At 38.8% G+C, this 21,984-nt stretch overlaps 1 protein-coding gene across 4 annotated transcripts in view; it reads right to left on the bottom strand.

The window, feature by feature from the left end:
* Window positions 1-20,848, bottom strand: part of LOC105926445 (KAT8 regulatory NSL complex subunit 1) — a 60,559-nt gene extending 39,711 nt beyond the window's left edge. For 2 of the 4 annotated variants that reach the window (XM_012862774.3, XM_012862778.3), the window contains exon 1: window positions 2,543-3,031. The gene's annotated coding sequence lies outside the window, so the exon portion shown is untranslated. Of the gene's footprint in view, window positions 1-2,409; window positions 2,498-2,542; window positions 3,032-14,262; window positions 14,334-20,829 lie in introns of those variants that run through there. The other 2 variants (XM_021316560.2, XM_012862777.3) reach the window with 2 other exon arrangements.
* Between the last annotated feature and the right edge of the window lie 1,136 nt (window positions 20,849-21,984).

The raw sequence follows: 21,984 nt of genomic DNA, 5'->3' as shown, positions 1-21,984 counted from the left end.
TCACAACACCGCCAGCTTTGCTAATCAGGTTAACTTATAGGGCAGAGAACCTAAAAACCTGCTTTAAAAATAAAAAGATAAATTAATTTTGGATTAGATTAGGCAATAATTCCAAACCATTACCTCTGTATTAAACTATTTTCAGATCTGTAACACAATATGACCGAGGCTGAACCTATACACAACATATAAATAAAGCAGTTGCACAACTGGTTCTGTAGGGCTATACAGTGACTGGAAAATTACAAACCAACACCCAATCAAAAAGCAGCAAGTTTAACAAAACATTAGTGACAAATAGTGGAAGTAATAAAACTAGTGATTACCATTAAACAACGGTTTAAGTGAACTATTAGAAGTAAATGAACTGGGGAATGGCTGGGATTTCATTTCAAACCCAGAAACTGTGAAGTGAAGCAAAAATATATTCATATAAAACAGAATATTTGAAATAAAAAGGAATATCCTCTTATATTCAACTTGTTTTACCAAGTTATTCCCTTGCTTTGCACCAAATCATTTAATTAACAATATAATTCCCAAAAATGTATTCCAAAAGGGGGCCAACTTCAATCAAAAATAAACAGAAAGTGTTATACCCTGACCTTGGGGGAAATAAGATGCAAAGGATACAGATGGAATAACAGCAGTCACCTGAGCTAAGGCCACTAAATAATTCCCCACTACAAGCATGCACGTGCAAACAGGCCCTCAATGTCATTTACATAAAATGCTGTGAATGAGGAATTAAAAAAAAAAATCTGGTGAGGAGAGAAAAAACAGGAGAAACCGATGCAACTTGCCCAAAACCCCAGTGCCCTACATGTGCCCTGGCAAGGCTGCATTCAGCAGGGCTCCTTGCATGCCCAGTAAGTAGGTGGATTTAGCCCCAGCATTAGCTCAAAGCAAATGATGTCATCCTGCCAGGGTTGCTCTCTCGTTTCACCTCAACTCTTTGTTAAAAAAAAAAAAAAAAAAAAACACTTTCCCTGAGATCATAGCAAGGAAGCTGCTTCAGAAATCCCGCATGCGAAGGAGAATGTCAATGGCACAGAAGCATTGTCTGAACCATTAGCATATCTCCCGTGCCAGCCGCATGCCGTATTCATGGGAAACTTTAAAAAAAAAAAACGGGGGCTGCCTTCAAATCGCGAGAGATAAGAAAGCTGCATCTCGGCGCATCATCTGCAGGCTCACATGAATGGGGGGGCTCGGCGTTTCACCGCAGTTTCTAGTCGGCGCGCACTACGCCATGTTGGTGTTTCCGAAGCAGATTATGCAATGCGATCCATCCATCTAAAAAGCCCCCGATTCGGCTCCAAACACGCCTAACGAGTCCGGGCTACACCGCAGGAGGAGGAGGGAGGGGGAGAGGGGACATAAAGCGATCAACGTCGACAAAGACGTAACGATAATTGCGCGTGTTTTTTTGTTTTTTTATTTCCTTCCTGTGAAACTAGAGATGCGACAAGAAAAAATCGTCCAGATCCAACGTTGGCCAACCATAACGTAATCATCAAAATGTCTTCCTGGTGTTTACAAGAGCATTTGTGCGTGTAAAAAAAAAAAAAAAGAAAAAGAAGGGGGGGGGGGCAGATTTGCGCCTCGGCGCTGTGTGTGCACCACTTCATTGGACTAAAATTTCAATTCGTTTAGGCGGAAAGGCAGCACATGATCCACTTCGTATCCAGAGGAGGTGACGGGGGAAGAAAAGAAGGAGAAGAGGAGGAAGGAGGGAGGAGGGGAAGAGAGAAAGAGGAAAAATACGATCGCGCAAACTGGAGAACCGGAGAGATAAATATCTGGTCCACTGCGTGGAAATGAATGCGCTTCGCTGCTGGTTAATGTTGGCCCAAGAACGCTGCTGATGCAAGAAACAACCTGCTGGCCAGGCAGGCTGGCGTTTTCCTCTCACAAGCCAGCTGCAGTGAAACGACACATTTCCCCTCATCCCCGCTGTTATGTAGCTTTAATACTCGTCTATTTTTCCATTAGCTAGGAGAAACCAGCTGTAAGAGTTTTGGATTGTTGTTTTTTTTCCCTCCCCAATCAACATCGTCGGGCGAGTAAACATTTAAAGTGCCTGCGTAACCTGCGCGCACTTGCGGCGATAGTTGAGGGAATTACGCCTAAACTTAAAAAAAACGTCTAATTTGACAAGAGCGCCGCTGAACGCACGCACAACGCATGAACACTATAAAACAAGGCTCCGGTGCATAGCAGACACTAACGTGGGCATTATAACCAGACATCTTTGTGTCTGAGAACTATTTTAAACAACGTTTTTTACGACTGATTGCAGAGTGGAGACACGGTCTGCATTGTAATTAGACTACAGAAATGAACACAAATAGCTTGTCCCCCCCCCCCCCTCCTCTCCAAATCTACAGCACCCGTCCGTGGCCTTACTTTCGCACAGGAGCCGGAATGGGTTCGGGTGGTGCGCGTAGTTGAAGCAGGTCTGTGAAAAGCAGAGAAGTTGGGAGTAGACCCAGCCAGGCAGTCTGGTTAGCTCGCTAACAAAGAAAAAGGAGGAACCTACCACGTGACGAGGTTGCACTATCCGAGGGAATTTCGGCAACAGTCCCCTGCAGTTCGGGTGGAAAAAAACCAAGAGTACCAACACAACACGCGGGGCTTTTCTCGATCACTCTGCCATCGATAAATCCCAACAAAAAAAAAAATAAAAATAAAAAATGCAGCCAGGGTGCGGAAAGGGGCCCGCTTCGTGGAGCCTCTCGGCTTCGTTCCGGATTCGGGCAATGGGCGAATCACCGATCTACAGCTCGCCTCGCCTCCACGGCGAATATTATAACCCTAGGCCGCGAAACAGTCCGCCCTATCCCCGATTACTTCAAACGTGGGCAATTCCACGGCAATCCCGAAGCGAAAAAGCAGATTCCCGACGAGAGGGGGGTAATCCAGAGGACGGTTCGACGCGAGGCTTTTTCTCTCGTTTTAGGGAGAGACGCTTAGAAAATGGCGGCTAGCTCCTCTCCGTCGGATTGAGTCTGACAAACATAGAAGAGCTCTGCGCGCGCGCGCGTGTATGTGTGTGCGTGCGCTGCTGTAGGCGGGAGACGCTTCTCGTTTTCACCACTAGAGTAAAGGGCAGATAAGAACCGACAGAAAAGCTCAAAGAAGATGCCACAGGAGGGCATTCTCTCTGTCTCCCCCCTCCCAAAAAAAAAAAAAAAAAAAAAAAACAGAAGAAGAAGAAGAAAAAAAAAAACACAACAACACGGCGCCGTGTCACTTTCACACTTATTATTATCCGGCTGCTGTGATGGAGCTGCAGGTAAAACTGGAAATATCGCTGCCTCGGTCTGCTCGACGTGTTTCCCGCATGCTCGTGGATCAACCGCTCCACGCACACTCCCGTTTTCAGCACACAAAACCATTCACGCAAACTAGAGTTGTGTTAGTTGTTATTCATAATTTGAACGGGATCACTTATCCATACTTTAAAGTGATCAAGCCGCGTCTCCTTATTTCTGTCTGACTGCCTCCAGAGGCCAGACTGCGTGTCACTTTGAACAGGATCTGAATCGCCCACCACCTCCACAGCGGCCTTCTGTAGAAGGTGTAGCCAGATGAAGGAGCGCGTTCCCTTCGGTGTAATAAAACACCACATGGTGTCTAGGAAACAGCACCAGGCAGGACCAAACAGCGCTGACATAAAAGCCACTGCACCTGGACTAATGACTTAAATTAACCCTGTAACTACAGTATCAATCACGTTTCATTGACAAAAGTACAACTGCCTCATACCTGCTTTACTCCATGTGAAAAAAAATCTATGAGATTTCAGCCTGGAACGAGTTTCATAAATTGTGCCAGATTAAAATGCACACAATATACAAAATGAATAGTTACAAAAAAAAAAATACTATAACTTGTTTACTTACTTAGAACAAGATGTGTGATTAAACCCGAGATTAGATTAGATTAGATTCAACTTTATTGTCATTACACAGGCACAGGTACAAGGCAACGAAATGCAGTTTAGGTCTAACCAGAAGTGCAATAGCAGCAAGTGCAGGATAAACAATGGTTCCATAAGTACAAGACATGGGTTTTTACTGAATAAATATAGAGATGGATACTATTATAAACAGAATTTTACTGATAGATTTGTCCTATGAATATAATATATAGATAACTAGTATTGTGAACTAAATATACAGCTGGATATGTACCGAATATAATATACAGGTGGAAATTACTATAAATAGAGTTTTTACAGATATGTACAGATATGTATATATAGATAACCAGTATTGTGAACTAAATTTACAGCTGGATATGTACCGAATATAACATACAGGTGGATATTACTATAAATAGAGTTTTTACAGATATGTACAGATATGTATATATAGATAACTAGTATTGTGAACTAAATTTACAGCTGGATATGTACCGAATATAACATACAGGTGGATATTACTATAAATAGAGTTTTTACAGATATGTACAATAGCATAATATACAGATGGTTGTTATTATAAGAGTTTACATGTACTATGAATATATGTACAGGTGGCTATTACTATAATTGTAAGCATGATATATAGGTAGCTATTACTATAAAATAAATAAATAAAGTTCAGACATATCTTCTAAATTAAAAGTGTTCAGTGGAAGAGGCTTTATATTGAATATTTTCAAGCATCCAGGCATTTTGACATCTGAAATTTCAAATTAAGAATTTAATGTCTTCACTGATGCTCAAGTAATATAAATATATATATATATATATATTATATAATATATATATATAATCTAATATATTATTTCTATATATATATATATCATATATCTATAAATTATATATATATATATATATATATATATATATATATATATATGATAATCCCACAATGGTTTCTGGAATAACGTGAAACTGACAAAATAAGAAACTGACAAAAGTAGTGATAAATACAAAAAATTACTGAAAATTAACCAATGAAAATCAGACATTGTTTTTTTGTGGCTCAACAAAATCATTTATAAAAAAAAATAAACTAATGAAACAGGCCCAGACAAAAATGATGGTACCCCTAGAAAAGACTTGACCATAGAGACATGTCAAACAGGTCTGTTCTTTAGATAGCATTGCTGAGTTTTTCAAGCTTGTAACCAGTCAGTCTGTATATTTAAAGGGTTACAAGTAGTCACTGTGCTGTTTGGTGACAGGAAGCAGAGGAGATAGTTGTCTCAGAAGATTAGAAGGATAATTATAAACAAGCATGTTAAAAGTAAAGGCTATAAGACCATCTCCAAGCAGCTTCATGTTCCAGTGACTACAGCGGCCGCAGGAGAAAAATGGATGGCAAATTGAAGAGATAAATAATATGAATGATAACCAAAGAGCCCAGAACAAACTCCAAAAAAAATAAAAGGTGAACTCCAAGGTCAAGGTACATCAGTGTCAGATCCCACCATCCGTCAATCTTTGAGCCAAAGTGGACTTAATGGGAGACGTTGTTGAAAGCAAATCATGAAAAAGCAAGACTGGAATTTGCCACAATTCTTGTTTATCAAACCACAGAGCTCCTGGGAGAATGTCCTTTAATGGGACAAAACTGGAGCTCTTTGGTTAGATTAATCTGCTCTATGTTCACAGACGCAAAAATAAAGCACATCTGGTAAAGAACGCTGTGGCTGCTGTGGAACATGGAGGAGGCTCGGTTATGTTCTGGAGCTGCTTTGCTGCGTCTGGCACTGGGCGTCTCAGATCTGTGCCGGGTTCAGTGAAATCATAACACTATGACGGCATTCTGGAGAGAAATGTGCTGCCTAGTGTCAGAACACTTAGTCTTAGGAACAGATGATGGGTATTCCAACAGAATAAAGACCCAAAACACACAGCTAGAACCACCCAAGAGAGGCTATACGACTATTCTGCAGCGGCCTTCTATGAGCCTTGATCTAAATCCTATTGAACAGGAGAAGGCACTCTTCAAACCTGAGAGAACTGGAGCAGTTTGCTCATGAAGAGTGGGCCAAAATACCTGTTGACAGGTGCACATGTCTCATTGACAGTTACAAAAATTGTCTGACTGCAGTGATTGCTTTAAAAGCTCGCAAGACAAAATATTAAGTTACAAGTACCATCAATTTTGTCCAGGCCTGTTTCATTAGTTTTTTTTTTAAATGATTCTGTTGAACCCAAAATTCAAAAGGCAGAGTCTGATTTTCATCAGTAACTTTTCAGTACATATTTTACTTATTATTACGTTTGTCAGTTTTGAGTTATTTCAGTGACCACTGTAGGCTTTTCTATGATTAACAGATGGATAGCAACAATTTTGTCCATGACTGTATATACACAACACACCATTACAAACTGTAAATTCATATTTTTCTATATTTTCTGTTTAATGTGTTAAAAGCTGTTTTAAAGTTTCCATTCTTAAAATCCTGCAGATTGATAGAAAACTATTGAGTTATTTGCAGAGCTGATTAATTGCTAAAAGCATCAATTCCCCCTAAAGACTATGTGTAATGCCCTCTGTTAAAAATAATAAAAGTCATTGTTAACAGAGGACGTTTAAGACAGCTTCCTTTTTTCCCCCCCAATTATTTCCAATTTTAGCAAACACAACCCCATGTTATCCCTCAAAGTGATAGCTGTGTTATTTGAGGCGGGGTTCTGCTGAGAAGTTATGACCAGTTAATATCTTACCTTCAGCAGATGACTCTTTTAGTGTTGGAGGAGACTCGCCAGGAAAAGATAACTCCCCTGCTGGTTAGTTGGGGTGGGGCAAAAACTGGACTTTTGCCATCTCTATGCAGTTCCACTTTCAAAATGTGGTGCATTTTCTTTTAATTAGATTGCTATTTATGTTGAAGTACTTCATTATCTACTTTGACAACTCTGATAGGTTGGGGTTTGTAGACATGCCCATTCCATTTAAAACATATACAGCGGCATGGACAAGCATATTCAGACATGGTAACTATCTGAAAGAAGAGCCATCTATTTATCCATCTATTGTCTACTTAATCCTTGTAGGGTAGGGTGGGGTGAGGGCTGGTGCCAGGTGTCTGCAGTGGTTAAAGGGCAAGAGGCAGGGTACAAAACCTGGAAAGGTTTCCATTCCATTAGAGAGCAACACAGAGACATACATACTTTCACACACTATGGCCAGTTTAGAGTCACCGAATAAGCCAACAAGGATGAGGAAACTAGTGTACCTGGATTAACTCCAGGCATGGGATTGGAAACCAGGACCTTGTTGCTGTGAGGCTAGAAAAGTAATGCAGTGTAAAACATAAACAAATACAGCTCACTTGAACCTCTGTAATACTTTAGCGTTTTTAACATTGCTTTATTTGTGTAAATTGAGGCTCAATGGTGTATAAAATATAAAAAAATAGTCATATATTAAATGTATATCGTATATCAGTGCTGCTTTGAACATCTATGCCAGGGCATTCTCAAAAAAAAGAGGCTTTGAATCCTATGTTTTTTTCCCCCAGGGTAAATAAAATTAATAATTTGAAAAATGAAACATGATTGGTTTTAACCTGAAATAATTGTATTTTTGTCTGGGCACCACTCTGATCAGCCATAAAAGCGCGTCTCTGTTTAATCAAAGTGAAGCTCCAAAGAGTTAAGTACTGAAGGAAGACGTTAACTTATCCCATCCTCCGAACAGAACTCCACTTTATGAGAAACAAATCCCGAGCACCCCTCTGAATGAAATGAAAATGTGCATGAAAATTTACAAATATAATGTATTTGTATAGAACACAATTACAGAACATCTATTTAATTGTTTCTGTTTGGAATATGTAAAATATATCTCCATCTTCTGTATTATGTGTTTACACACTCATTTATTTTCTCATTTGTAAGCCTACTAGCTGTCCACACCAAGAATAACAATAACATTAAATAGTTAAACAAAATGCAACATAGCTCTCTAAAGGTCGGGGCAAATTTGCCCAGTGTGCACATTCACAGCAAACAACAAATACCACAGAAAGATATATATAAAAAAAAAAAAAAAAAAACAACCCTTTAAATATATTCAACAAGGTAATATAATCAATAAGGTAAAATATTTAGATTTTGTTAATGAACCACCAGCAAAATGTGAGTGATATATTTTTGTTTTTTCAGTTTCAAACAAACGGTATTTCTGATGGGCTATCATCAGGGTTGAGAAATCGGATTTCTTGTAGACTGCACCACAGAAAAAATACAACTAGTTATTTTGATTAATATCGAATGATGATTTAAAAGAACTACCCACAGAGTTTTAGACAACAGCATTTGAAACAGCTACTCAATGCTAAACCCGCATTTACATTTTCGCCAAATTGGTTGAAGAAATTCCAGTCGCTCTCTGTATTAGTCACTAATGGAGCCCTCTGTGGTTTAAATTTGAGGTTTTGTTGCGCTGTGGGGCTGAGAACCCAGAGCATTACATCCATGAGCATCACATCATGTGTTTATACACGTGTCCGTGTCTTTGAATTCAGAGTGGTCGCACACAAATGAACTGCCCTTGCTGCTTCTGCTCATCTCTCCGTGTCATGTCTTTGCCGTTTTGGTGGTTTCTAGCCAGACTTTCACCAGGTCAAAAATTGCTGGGTGAACGATTCACCACTCCTCTTTTTGCCAACTTTATTAGAGCTTGCTGTTCAAATCGCACCGCACAAGCACATTCCAACTAAAGGGAAAATTCCACAGTTATGCTAAATATGTTTCTGGATCTTTTTTTTTTTTTTTTTAAGTATTTAAGACAAACACAAGTAGAGTTAAGAAATGCACAATAACCGACCAACAACATACTCGTGCACACGTAAGTGAACGCGTCACTATTCCAGCTTTGATGGCTGAAAACTACTGTATTTTTCGGACTATAAGGGTGCACTTAAAATCCTTAAATCTTCTCAAAAATTGATGGTGCGTCTAATAATCTGGTGCGCTGGATTAAAATTGTGCTTACTGACCGATTTTATGTGGTAAAATGCGCTCAAAATCAGTTAACATGTGTAAGTACCACTTTGGTTAGCAACGAAGCCGCTCCGCTCAATGGAAATTTGGAGCATTACGGTACACTGTGTCACTACCCGATCAGACCCCTGAGCTGTCTACAAGACTGCCTGACTGTAATGTCGAAACTACAAGTGCGTTCATGTAAAGGCCCCCACATACTCCGCGCATATTGGAGGTGGACTCTGCGCTTACAGGTACGTGTCACACTATAAACTTCTCGGAGGCAAGAAGTCTTTACATCAAACTGTTTTATATGTGACACAAAGCTTCATACACTGAGCTGCTCCAAGCAGGCGGTCGCGCGGCATCACACTTTCTCTCTGTTCTCACTGACAAGTGTGCGGTTGGAGCCGGTGTAGGTACCAGATTGACTCGGGTCCTGCGCCTTCTGATGACGTCACTATACATGGTTGGTTTAACGTTTGCTCAATTGCGCAAAATATTGTAATTGGTCTGGACAACTTACTAAAGTAATTATAGCGGGGTGTAGGTTTTATTCGAGAGCGGGATTGCGGTTTGTAAACGGACAATTTAACGAAGAAAATCGCCATGGTCCCTGCGCCTCCCGATGACGTCACCTCATGGCAACGCCACTCAAACTACATAGAGCCCGCGGTCTGCATTTGTAACAAATCAATTTTATTAAGTTAATTTAGCGGTTTCTTTTTTCTCAAAAGCTTGAACAAATATTCAAGCCATTTTACAAAAAAAATAAAAAAATAAAAATAAATCAACAAATATTTGACAATTGGCTTAATGTTTGGAAGAATATTGTTAACAAAAATGGAAGGGCTAGCCAGACTAATTTATCCATCATATATCTTAAATGTACCAAATACCACAATAAAAAAATAATCAAATTCATCACAATTTCATCTGGAATAATAAAAAAACATGTGATCAGAAAGAACAACATCAGTACAAAAAGGAGGAATGAATGTTATTGATTTTAAAGTGATGAATGCCGTGATAAAATAAAATTTGGCTGCTGACTTTTATTAAAAATGAAATGAGTTTATGGTTTAGTTTCCCTTCACAACTTAAAAAAAATTGGAGGAATTAAATTTCTCTAAGGTTGTAACTTCTTTGATCCTGCAAAATTACCGATTAAATTGTCAGACTACCACACAAGTATTCCAAAATGATGTTAAAAGTGTTCATGCCTCGACTAATTTACAGGAAAATAACCGTAAATTAACAAAATAAAATTGATTTGTAACAAATGGAGACCGCGGGCATAATCTAGTTTGTTTGAGTTGAGTTGCCATATGTAGACGTCATCGGGTAGCGCCCGAGCCAATCTGGTACCTACACCGGCTGGAAAAGAAACGGCTCTAGGTGCTCAGCTAGCTAATCACATTTTATTATCCGTTCTGCCGCTTTGTCTCACTGGCAGAAATGTGGGAATTGTAACAATTTGCCACAAGAAATGTAGGCAACAGTATGCTCGACTATGAAGGGTAAAACGTCTGGGGCGAGTCGGCGCAGCTCACAGTACGCCCGAGTATGTGGGAGCCTTTAGGCAGCACACGCCCGGAGTACGCACTAGCAACAATAAACTTAGTACCGTCGTTTCCGGACTATAAGTTGCAGTTTTTTTCATAGTTTGGCCGGGGGTGCGACTTATACTCTGGAGCGACTTATGTGTGAAATTATTACACATTTTTACGGGTATATCATTACACCTGTTATTTTCAAACCAAACCGCAAGATGGCGCTCTAGGCTTGTGTTGAATCAGACGTAAGCGACGTAGAGCGGAAGTGCCGCATCTTCTACGTCCGGAGTTAACAGAGTTATTTGAAAGTGACACAGAGGATGAAGATTTCACCGGATTTTAGTTATTTGGAGTGACACGGGCGCTTTGGTTAACTTCTTCGCATGTTATTTATGCTATAGTTATCTGAATAGCTTTTAATATGTTACGTTAACATACCAGGCACGTTCTCAGTTGTGTCATGTAGCGTAAGCTAACCGTACAATTATTCAGCCTGTTGTTGCCTCCGTTCTATTTTTATTTAAAATTGCCTTTCAAGATGACATGTCTGTTCTTGATGATGTATATTATCAAATAAATTTCCCCAAAAATGCGACTTATACTCCAGTGCGACTTATATATGTTTTTTCCTTCTTTATTATGCAATTTATGTGTGGTGCGACTTGTACTCCGGAGCGACTTATAGTCCGGAAAATACGGTAAGTTAATTCAACATAAAAGTTACATTTATTTTGGCTTTATGTTACATGTCTGGACAGTGTAGTTCAACTACTCTGTCCTCCCGACAGAGACGGATAGCTTCAGGAGAGAACTGTGTACATGAAGGGGCGGAGTGATATTCCACACTTAATAATATTTAGTGCGCCTTATGATTCGAAAATACGGTAACCAATTGTGCCCTTGAGATTGCCTACATGCAATGTTTTGGCTTACAAAGTAATGCTCTGATTTTTTAAAAAACATTTAGTGAAACTCAAATGCGTGTTCATACATATCAAACTAATGCTGTTTAAAGTTAATTCCTTTTTTTTTTGTCCTGCTAAGGCTGGCGCTCAGTCAACACAATGAAACCTTGTCCTTTCCCCCACTGCTAAGAATATTTCAGCGCGTCTAGTGGACGGTGAGCACGCTGCTTCCAGCTAGTGAGACCTCAGAAAACTCTGACTGCTGAGTCAGCGGTGAAAACTAAGAGCACGGAGGAGAGACGGATGACAAGGACGGACTAACCGACAACACACCGAAACAAGAAGCTGCGTTTAATTGGCTTAAAATTCAGCGGCGTTTTGATTCACCCCGCTCCTCGTTACTCTTAAGCAAAATACTGTCTTCGAACTGGCAGTTGTTTGGTTCTGAATTTCAATGAGAGAAGAGTGACCGGTCCAACAGCAGACCAGCCTCAGTGTGAAATCCCCAGAGCAACAGAACGACTATGGGTCACGGTTAACTATCCTTTCCAGCTGAGAGAGCTCACGGAACCCAAAGAAGAGAACCACACTGTATTCGGCGAAGTAAACAGCGTCTGACCCGCCAAGAGGTGCTTCTTTCTGTCCTGTGATGGTGGCGTTTTCTGGCACCCGACCTCCAAGCCTTCCTCTTTTGAGACCCCGCTACTCAATAACTGAAAACCTTCCTTTCAACTCATGTCGAGTATATTCGGGGAAATACTAATTATTCACATAATAGGGCTGGGCGATATGGATTAAAAAATAATTCTCCGATTTTATCATACCAAACCCGATTAATCGATTTTTTCCTCCTTTTTGTTTCATAAAAAGAAATTAAAGAAATTATTTTAAAACCTTGCTTTTTATGTCAAGCATTTCGTCAGGGAGTTGACCTGAATTCAAAGTGCAACTAAAAACAAGCGGTGAAACATGCTTGTAAAACAAGATGGCAGCCGTGCCATTATAAACAATGAAAATATAACAAAACATTTGCTGCTAGTGGTATTACACATTGAGCTAAGAACAGGCTTCACTTGTAAACATCAAACTAAATAAGTAAATGAAGTACCTCGTATTATGGTAAAAAAAAAGTTTCCACTTAACAATATTTTGACAATAATTTTGCCTAAACATATATTCAGCATCACATGCTGTTCTCTTCATGGAAACCCAATGAGTGTATTGGCAAAATAAAATCCAGATTTTCCAAAAATGAAATCTTAAAGAATTGTAAATCCGAATTAATCGATTTATCGCCCAGCCCTATCACATAAACCGTGCGTTTACCCTTAAAGAAACACTATTCAACAAAGCGAAATCTGTTATCAGCTAATAATCTGTTGAAAATCTTTTCAACCCTTTCACAATCCTTTTTAATTCTATTTTGTGTTTTGGCATTTGTTCCGTTTGTTTATATCATTACACAAGTCTGAGTGCTAACATTTTATCTATTGATTCTTTTAGTGAAACCCAATAAAATTAATAATACACTAATTGAAGTTTAGATTGTGATTTTGAGCATAAAAACATTCTCACAATATATCCCTCCCTTTTCTTTCATTAAGTTTTCCATCTAGACCTCCTGACAAAGGGAACGAAGCGTGCAGATTGACACACTGCAAAAAGGGAACTAAAAGTAAGTAAAATTTTCTGAAAATTTGAATATTTTCCCTTGATTTGAGCAGCTAAATAATAGTATTTGCCAGTGGAATGAGTATTTTTTACCCCTAAAATAAGATAATTAGATATCCTGCACTTGAAATAAGATAATAGTGATGAAATGTTCTTATTTTAAGTGCAAAACTCTTATTCCATTGGCAAATATTCTTTTTTTAGCTGCTCAAATCAAGGAAAAATACACTCATTTCCAGAAAATGTTACTTTTAGTTCCCTTTTTGCAGTGGCAGATAAGGATAGAAATTAGCCTGATTAAAATAACAGTTTATTAAATCGTCTTATTACTGAAAAGTGCTTTAGAAATAAACGAGCCCTGCCTAAATAAGACTGATATGATTTTAATACATAGCGATACTACCCATGCGTCGTGTGTAGGCTTTAGTAAGACATCTGAATCACATTCATTGCACATCAGAGAAGCTTCCCAGTTGTAACATATTTTGCAGTTAATGGCTCATTTCAACTTTCTCATGCTGCCGTGGCTACTTCTGCACAAGCTCCTTGTGTTTATCTTCTGTCGCTTTAAATAAACAGCTGTTTATGACTTCCTGTGTACAAAAGAGGTTATCCGAGGCAACGCATGTTGCCAGGATTAATCCTGCTCCTCTAATGTCTTCTCAATGTTTAAACCAAGCAGTGACACGGTCTGAGAATCTAAGAAAAGCTGCGTGACGGCGCTGAGCAAAATCTGCGTCACCCTGAACACCAACAAACGTGAAAATCTTCAAACGTGAATCCATTTTTCTTTAATAAACGTTGCAACCAAGAAATATAACTCAATATATTCTTACTTTGTGCCAATCTTCAGGTTGCTACAAGAGTGCGTGCCAAGATGCTGGATTTAAGTGGTCCTTTGATGACCCCTCATGGTTTCTAAGGCGTTCCCAACACTTCCTGACACATTGTTCCCGTCTCAGCTGTCTGAAATACTTCCTCAGAGATACCCTGAACCAACAAATCTAAAGTAGCTTCGTCCCCCAGCGGCTATTTCTTTGAGCTAAGTTTTACAACTAAGAGGATTCATCCACTATCGTCCGCTGACCACCACCGACGACCATGAAAGAACATCCCCGACGGTCTCTGTGAAACACAAACCGCAAACACTGACATAATAGTAGTTCAGGATTACCTTTAACTCCATCGTGGACGCAGTCCACTCAGTAATCCAACGAGCCATAAATCCGGTTGTGACTTAAAAACCTAAAACATAGAGCAAACACACAGACATGAGAAATGAATACAGATGTTAAAACGTCAAACTACAATAGAAATAAACATACGGTATTTTTCAAGACAAAGCAGCTCATTCAGAGTTTGTTGTTATATCGGTCGGTTTAGTGATCTGATCACCAAGACAGGATTTGTTTTAAATTAGTCTCAAATCATCTAAATTAGGATTTTGTTTCTCTCAAAAACTCAAAAGATTTTATTAACGTTTAACAGTTAAACTTGGCCTGCCTCCACAGCTCTTGGATATATAGAGCAGAAATAAATAACAAACCCCTTATTTATGCATTTTAAAATAAAATCTCTGAGCACACCACTTGTTACGATCGTGATTTATGACGACGCCAAACTGGAAATAAAAACAGGAGTTATTTCAGTCATGGGTGGCAAGAATTGTCTAGTTTGCCCGTTTAACTTGTTACCAGCTTCTGAGATTTACTGGTCTAATGCCATTGTGTCAGAGAGTCTGCTCTTACCGGTGACTAGAACAAGTATTTTCTACTCTATTGTAAAGACAAAACCTTCAAAATAAGAGTCTTAAAGTAAAGTGCTCTGTGGTTTAAATACCAGCTGGGTGCATTGTGTATTTGGTTTGAAACACTGCAATTAATCCCTGAAACATACAGTATAAAGCAACAAAGCTATGGCTACTACAAGAATTATTATTATAAATTATTATAAATCTTGTCCCGCTGAAATGACTCCCGCTCCCATCCCACTCCTGGTTAATAAATAAAAGTTCAAAAATGGCAGTGACGGTCCTACGTTTTTTGTTCTTAGGGTTAGGGTTTGTTTGCTTAATTCTTCTGCCTGAATTTATTTTGTAATCATGCCATTTTTACTTTTGTATTTAAGTCCTTGAAATTCCAGAAATTGCACAAAACCTTAGATTTTTTTTCCTGATTATCTGATTTTTGAGTATTAAATCATTAACTATGTACAGTTAATAGGCCTGCTTAAGCAGCCTGTTGTTTAAATCTTGAGTAACTTCTTGGATGACTACCTTTTACTTTTACTTGAGTAAAACTAAACATCTGTCTGTTGCGTTATATTGGACATGCTGACGCATTTATCTTACAGCAGAAGGGTTTTGTGGACATATTTATTATTGTATGCCGATAATAAAAATGCTGCTGTGACAGTGAACATTTTCCTTTTGAGACAAATAAGGCTTTTCTAGGTTCTTAATTCAACCTGCTAGTTCTAACATCTTCGGCTAGTTCTTCCCAGCCGTTAGGAGCTATTCTGACCTCCTCCTACATCTGTCTCCGCTGGATCACGTCGCTCTCTTTTCCTCCTTCTTCAGTTACTAATATTCATCACCAGACAGACTGGCTGGTGGGTCTAGCTTCAGCTCTTGCTCTCGCAGTCGCACTTTTTGCTACAAACATCCATTATTTGATACATTCAGCTGCGTCCACTTGGCTTCTCTGCTCCCTCCTTGTGCTTTCTGGGTTATTTCATGCATTTCCACAGACGGACGTGATGATGGGACTCCAAACTCCCGTTAGCTAAATGCGCTAACCTTTTAATTAATATTGGTTCCCGCTCCCGTGTGCTACTGGTAACTTTTTATTCCTGCACCGTCCCAAACACGGCACGATTATTAAAGTTGATTCCCATCCCGCGGGAATCCCAAAAGAATGTGTAAAAGCGTCTAAAAGAAAGTCTATCCCACTTGCTGCATAATTCATTGACACGGAGAAAGGGAAGGTATGAATCCAAAAAGTCAGTTTATACTATAATTTCTGGACACACTAATAATGTGATGACAATTAAAATTCAATGTGTTGTGCAGCTGTAATTTCATGCGAACATCCTCATTGTATAAATCAGCTTGACTAACTTTTTGAATGGACAATAGATCATTACATCTCTGAAATAAGGAGAACTGAGCAAATCGCTCATTGACCGTTGTTTCTATCACTAATTTTTCAATATAATTATTTGGTTTACAACTGAAGAACGGTTTTAGTAAAAAAATTCTTGTGTATCATGGCTAATGCTGTACCTAAGTCTGGATTAAGAAGAATTACCTGCTTGTTTGAGTCCAATCAGGGTTTATAACATACAAACCTTGTGATTAGGAAACAGGTTTAAAACCTGGATTTTTTTTTTTGTTTGTTTTCCCGTTTATCTATGCAAAGATCACAGCGACCAACAGTGTTCGGTGTGAACGCACCATAAGATCTTAGCGTCTGAAGGTAAAACAGTTGACAGGATTAATATTCAAACCGCATGCCATTTTTACATAGTAAAAGACTAATGCAAAATGAAATGAGTTTGTTGTGCAGCAACAACAGAAAAGTGAGTTAAAAGGTATCTCAAATGATCACGTCTATGGGGGTGAACTTTCTTATTACCTCCATGAATGGAGGAAACAGGAAAACATTAATTGAAACCATTTCAGAAATGTAGAAGTATAGTCGTTCAGTTATTCAAGAACAGCTAATACTAAAGGATGGAACCTCATCAAAAATAAAAAAGTAGAGACGTTTTTAGTAGGTGAATATAAACAATAATAATCACTGATGCTATCGTACTGCATGAGTATAATGTCTAGCATACTGTAGTTACAGTTTCCCCCATGTGGGAGGGGTTTTAGAAAGCTGCACTCTTTAAATTGACCACTAGGTGTCAGTAAGTGTTGCACATTACTTTATCTGATACAGGACAATTTCTCCCATAATTTTGAGTGCAAAGTTTGTCACTAATAAAAACTTGATCTACATACTTCTTGAGTCAGTAAAGTATAGTCAGTCTTTGACACCAAGAAAAACTAAAGATTTTTTTTTAAAACCCTCACATTTTAACTTAAATCCTGTTTTTGAACCGTTGCGCTTGGTTATATTCCCTCACCAATGTGTTTATCACAGAGGGTCACATGTTGAAACCTCAGGGTTACGCAGCTGTCAGGTCATCGTGTTAACTCAAACATTACATCACAACTACAACTAGCTCAAAATACAATCATGTCTGGAAAAAGTAAACTGGAAGGAATCCAATTGGTTCAGACGTCAACAAGTGTAGGTCTGGGTTCAGCGAAAGGTCATTTCTTCCAACAAACAGTGATTGCAGACATATTCATACAGGTGTTATGTCGTAGGGGATTATTCTCTGATTAGGCAAAATGGACAAAATTGAAGTGCCAGTTGCTAAAAAGGATGCAGTCAGCTTTTTACGTATTACTCAGGTTGTAACCTGGACAGAGATGGGAACCCTCAGATGCTACCACTTACGCATGAGTTTTTCTAAAGTAAGCAGCGGGTGTGATAGAGGACGACCGAGACAGAGCTGGATCCTCTCAATGTGACGGAACATGTGTCACATTTGGAAATATTCCAACTTTCTTAATTTTTAACCCAAGTACAAAACCTTGGTGACATTTGAAATCTTATTTTTTAAGTGTGAATGTTAATACCAATGCGTCAGTTTTTGTTACAATCTCTTTATTGGTGATCGCTGCTGGCTGCGTTAACTCAAAAGTGTGTTAGTGGCTATTGTGGCTCGTAGTTTCAAAACCTTCTGATAACATCAACATAACTCAAATATAATTCCTTATTTATTCTTTTCATATTTGATACTTATTGTTGAACTTCTGGTCCAACAAAACTGTTTGACATAGGTGATCGTCAGTAGAATTTTTAAAAATAAACCATATAGCCTGTAACTGTGCAATACTTACTCTGGTTGTCTTTTTGACTTTTATTTTAGCCTTTCTGATCAATTCATTGCTTTAGAACTAACTGTACATTACAATAGCTGTTTTATTCCCATTATTTATTTAGTGTATAACTGTCTTTTTGCCCACGCCACACCTGAATATCCCCATTATGGGACAATAAAGAAGTTTCTCATCTTAAAATACCTCCAGTACTGTGAAAAGGTTTAGTCATGTATGAAAAAATGCTGTAAGCTAAGAAAACTTTCAGACATATAGAGAATTCTTTTTTTCCCAGCAATTTTAAAAAATGTAAAGTGAGTAAACAAAGGAAAAATCTAAATCATATCAATATTTGATGTTACCTCCCTTTGCCTTCAAACCAGCATCAATTCTTATTGGTACACTTGGAAAAAGTCAGGGAATCTGTTTTGATGTTTTGTTGCTTCAGCCAGTCTGAGCTCCCCCCCTGAGCTGAAGGGGGAGCTCAGACCGACAGAACCTTGTCATTGGGCTGCCCGTAAGCTAATAACTAGCGTAAGCTTTTGTTGTTTGGTTTACATCCGCACTGAAGCAGATTCAAGAGCTTTACCGACCTTTTTATGTTGCTCTCAAACATCTGTGTTGAACTGTTAGTTTAGCATTTCTGGGAGGTTTTTGTCGTGAAAAGTTCTTCCGAACAACGCGTTTGTGTTTATCTTGTCTACAAAGAGGGTTGCATGTTTTCTTCTGGCTGTTCTAGCAGCGGCTCCATTGTGCAAGCTGCAGGGAGGACTGTGTCTGTCTGTGCGCTGCTGCCGCAAGAAGTGCGACAATTTGGGCAGATCTGAATGGGTCAGTGGTGGAAAACCCTGCAGAAAGGGAGCCCAGATGTCAGACAAAGAGTCAAGCTGACTTTCAATCAGCGTAACGGCCTAAATACAACTGACTAATTTTGACAACTGACGAAATGCGCTGGCGATGATAACCTTGGAACTGGGGGGTGCAGAAAATGGCAGCCGGTGCCATGTACTGCTGAGTCAAAATTTAAAAAACTTTGGCTATAGCAGAAAGCTGTTTGTTCACCCAAGGGCTGGAGAGCGGCACAAATGATGAGCGTATGCAGGAAACAGTGAAGCATGATGGAGGTTCCTTGCAAGTTTGGGGCTGCATTTCTGCAAATGGAGTTGGAGATTTGGTCAGAATTAATAAGGTTTTTAATTATGAGAAATACAGACAAATACATATCTATCATTCAGCACCACCAGAGAAGAGTATGATTGGCCGCAAATGTATTCTGCAGCGGTACAATGGCCCCGAGTCGTTAAGAACCATCTTCAGCGTAAAGAAGAACAAGTCCAGGAAGTCTCACAAAGTCCTAATCTCAGCATCATTACATGTGTTTTGGATTATATGAAGAGACAGAATGATTTAAGGAAGCCTAGAGCCACAGATGTTTAGAACAACTTGCCAACTGAAGTCCTTCAAAAGCTGTGTGCAAGTGTACCTAGAAGAATTGATGCTGCCTTTTTTTTATATACTCCTAAAACTTTTGCACAGTACTGTATTTGAGCGTATTCTTTATAAACCCACATAAGATCTGGTTTCCATTAAACATGGGAAATTGTGTTTTATTCTAAATTCAAATTTAATTTTAACGTTTCACTTGAATACACATGCCTTATATTTTGTTTAAAAGGCAAAAATAATCTCTGTAGCTGTTAGCAATTGTTAATGTATAATCTACAGTAAAGAGCACGCCTTTTTGGGTGAATAAAATCCTTTTACGAGTGAATTAACTGACATTTTCTAACCACCAAAAAAAAAAAAAAACATAGAAATTCCTTGTTGAATGTTTCATACCAATTTACATACAAATTATTTACAAAAATAAATAAATTGGGCTTTTTTTTGTGCAGATTTTGATGTAAACTGAAGGGCATAGATTACCCCAGAACATCAGCGAGTCTGTGACCTATACACGTAATTTTGTTATTTTAATGCTCATTTCCAGAATAAAATTGTTTATTTTGGCATAGGGTAGTTTTGAAAATGTTGCTAAAAACCACATATTGACATTATTTCACAGGCATTTTTCAAGTCATTGACATAGATCTCTTTAGAAATGTTTACTATCATATCTCTGTTTTCCTGTTTTACCTGAGACAATTTTAAACAAATCCCCTTTATTTTTGGGGCGTTGGATTGGTCTCCATTCATTTTAACAGTTGAAATAAACCTCGTTAAAATCTAGACCGTCAAACTAGTTAAGTAAATAACGTAAAAAAACGACGATTAATTCAGTTTGAGCCTTGAAACGCACAGCCAAGCTCATAAAGTTTAGTTTTCAACTGTGATGGAATCGATGAGTCCGTCGCATCCAGCTGCTTAGCTAAAGCTAACGGGCTAACTACATTGACGTTACGGTTTCAAATTTGAAGATGAAAAAAAACTCTTTACATGTTTGAAAATGTTCACTATTAAGGCCGAGTTGAGCAGTAAGTCAAGGGAAAAAGCACCCTCTAGAAAAGCGAGTAAATAAATAAATTGCATTTCTTCTTCTTTTTTTAAAGGTACATTAACATTAGTTTATTTGAAGCTAACGTTAGAAAGCTAACATGCTAATACTCGTTAGCTGTTTGCTTCCCGATCTCATAGAGACTCCTCAATGACCACCTTCTCATTTGTACGTTCGCCCGGAAAAAAAGTATATTAAAATGAAGCCTGCTCAAAGGGAAAAACCACTGGTTGAACTTAGTTACGGACCGTATCTGACAAGTAGACTGTTAGTCAATATTTAAGAAAATAACAACACAAAATCTTACTTACCTGCTTGTCCTGTTACAAACCAGCGATTGTATCCGCCCCCTGCATCGCTACTGGCCTTTCGCTTTGAATCCAGGCTTTCTATTGGCTCCCGCAGCTGTCAGTTTTGGCAAATGCCCGTACAGCGGAAATGTGTACGAAAGTTCATATCATGAAACTTAACCATCAAATAATATCGTTTTCATTTAAAAATGCCCACTGCAGTCTCACAACTTCCCCTTCATTCATGAAAACCTGCTTTCGTTTCGGCACAGCACGAGTGTTGTTTACAGCGCAGACATGCTAGCTGCGGTCTGTCCAGCCTGATGTGTTCTCACTCAGATAAACAAGCTGTTATTTTTAATGCTTTGTTTTCGATGCTTGACGCTGCAATGTGCCATCTCGTTTTTCAGAGCACCTTTCTTACAAAAGAAGAGACTAAGCCAACAGCAGCGAGCGAGTTTGTCCCGAGCATGTAATTGTTTCTGAGGGTTTAGCACATTGTCTCACAGCTAGGGTGAGATTTGACTGGTCGGGTTGTCTGCCCCCCCCCCCTCTAAAAGCAGGCCAGGAGACATAAAAGTGGACAAATTCTCAATAAGACCTGCCGTTTAAGCAAAATGCGTCGCTATATATGTAAAGCTAAGCGAGAGAGGATCGATATAAATACATACATTTGTGTTTCAGTAGTGCATTAGGGGTATGTATCCCCAGAAATTAGCACTGGAGTTGATTCTGATCATTTCACTTATTTCCACAGAGAATGTAACGAACTGACACCAGCTCGGCAATAAAAGGCCTGGCTCATCCATTTTCAGGACTCACAGGATTTTCTGCTACAAACACATCTGCAGAATAACATTCAGCATGTTTTTTTAAGGTACACAATGTTCAGTTCACCAACAATACAGTTAATGGATCGCCGAACACTTCCCCTACAGGTGTTTAAATAATCAAACCAGCCTCTAAAATAAATGGCTGGCAACATTTACTTTCACCACTTGTACAGATTTGAAAGACACCTTAAATTACTTTCACAATAGCCCAATCTCACAAGTTTGAAACTAGACTCAGGGAGGTATGAGATTCTTACAGTATGATGAACTTCTGTAAAAAATAAATAAATAAATACCACAGCCTCCTTATATTGCAGCTCATGTAAAAAAATGTAAACCCAAA

This window comes from Fundulus heteroclitus, chromosome 10 (genome assembly GCF_011125445.2).
Source record: "Fundulus heteroclitus isolate FHET01 chromosome 10, MU-UCD_Fhet_4.1, whole genome shotgun sequence".
In the NCBI taxonomy this organism is placed as follows: domain Eukaryota; kingdom Metazoa; phylum Chordata; class Actinopteri; order Cyprinodontiformes; family Fundulidae; genus Fundulus; species Fundulus heteroclitus.
This window is presented reverse-complemented; position numbering and strand designations above follow the sequence as displayed.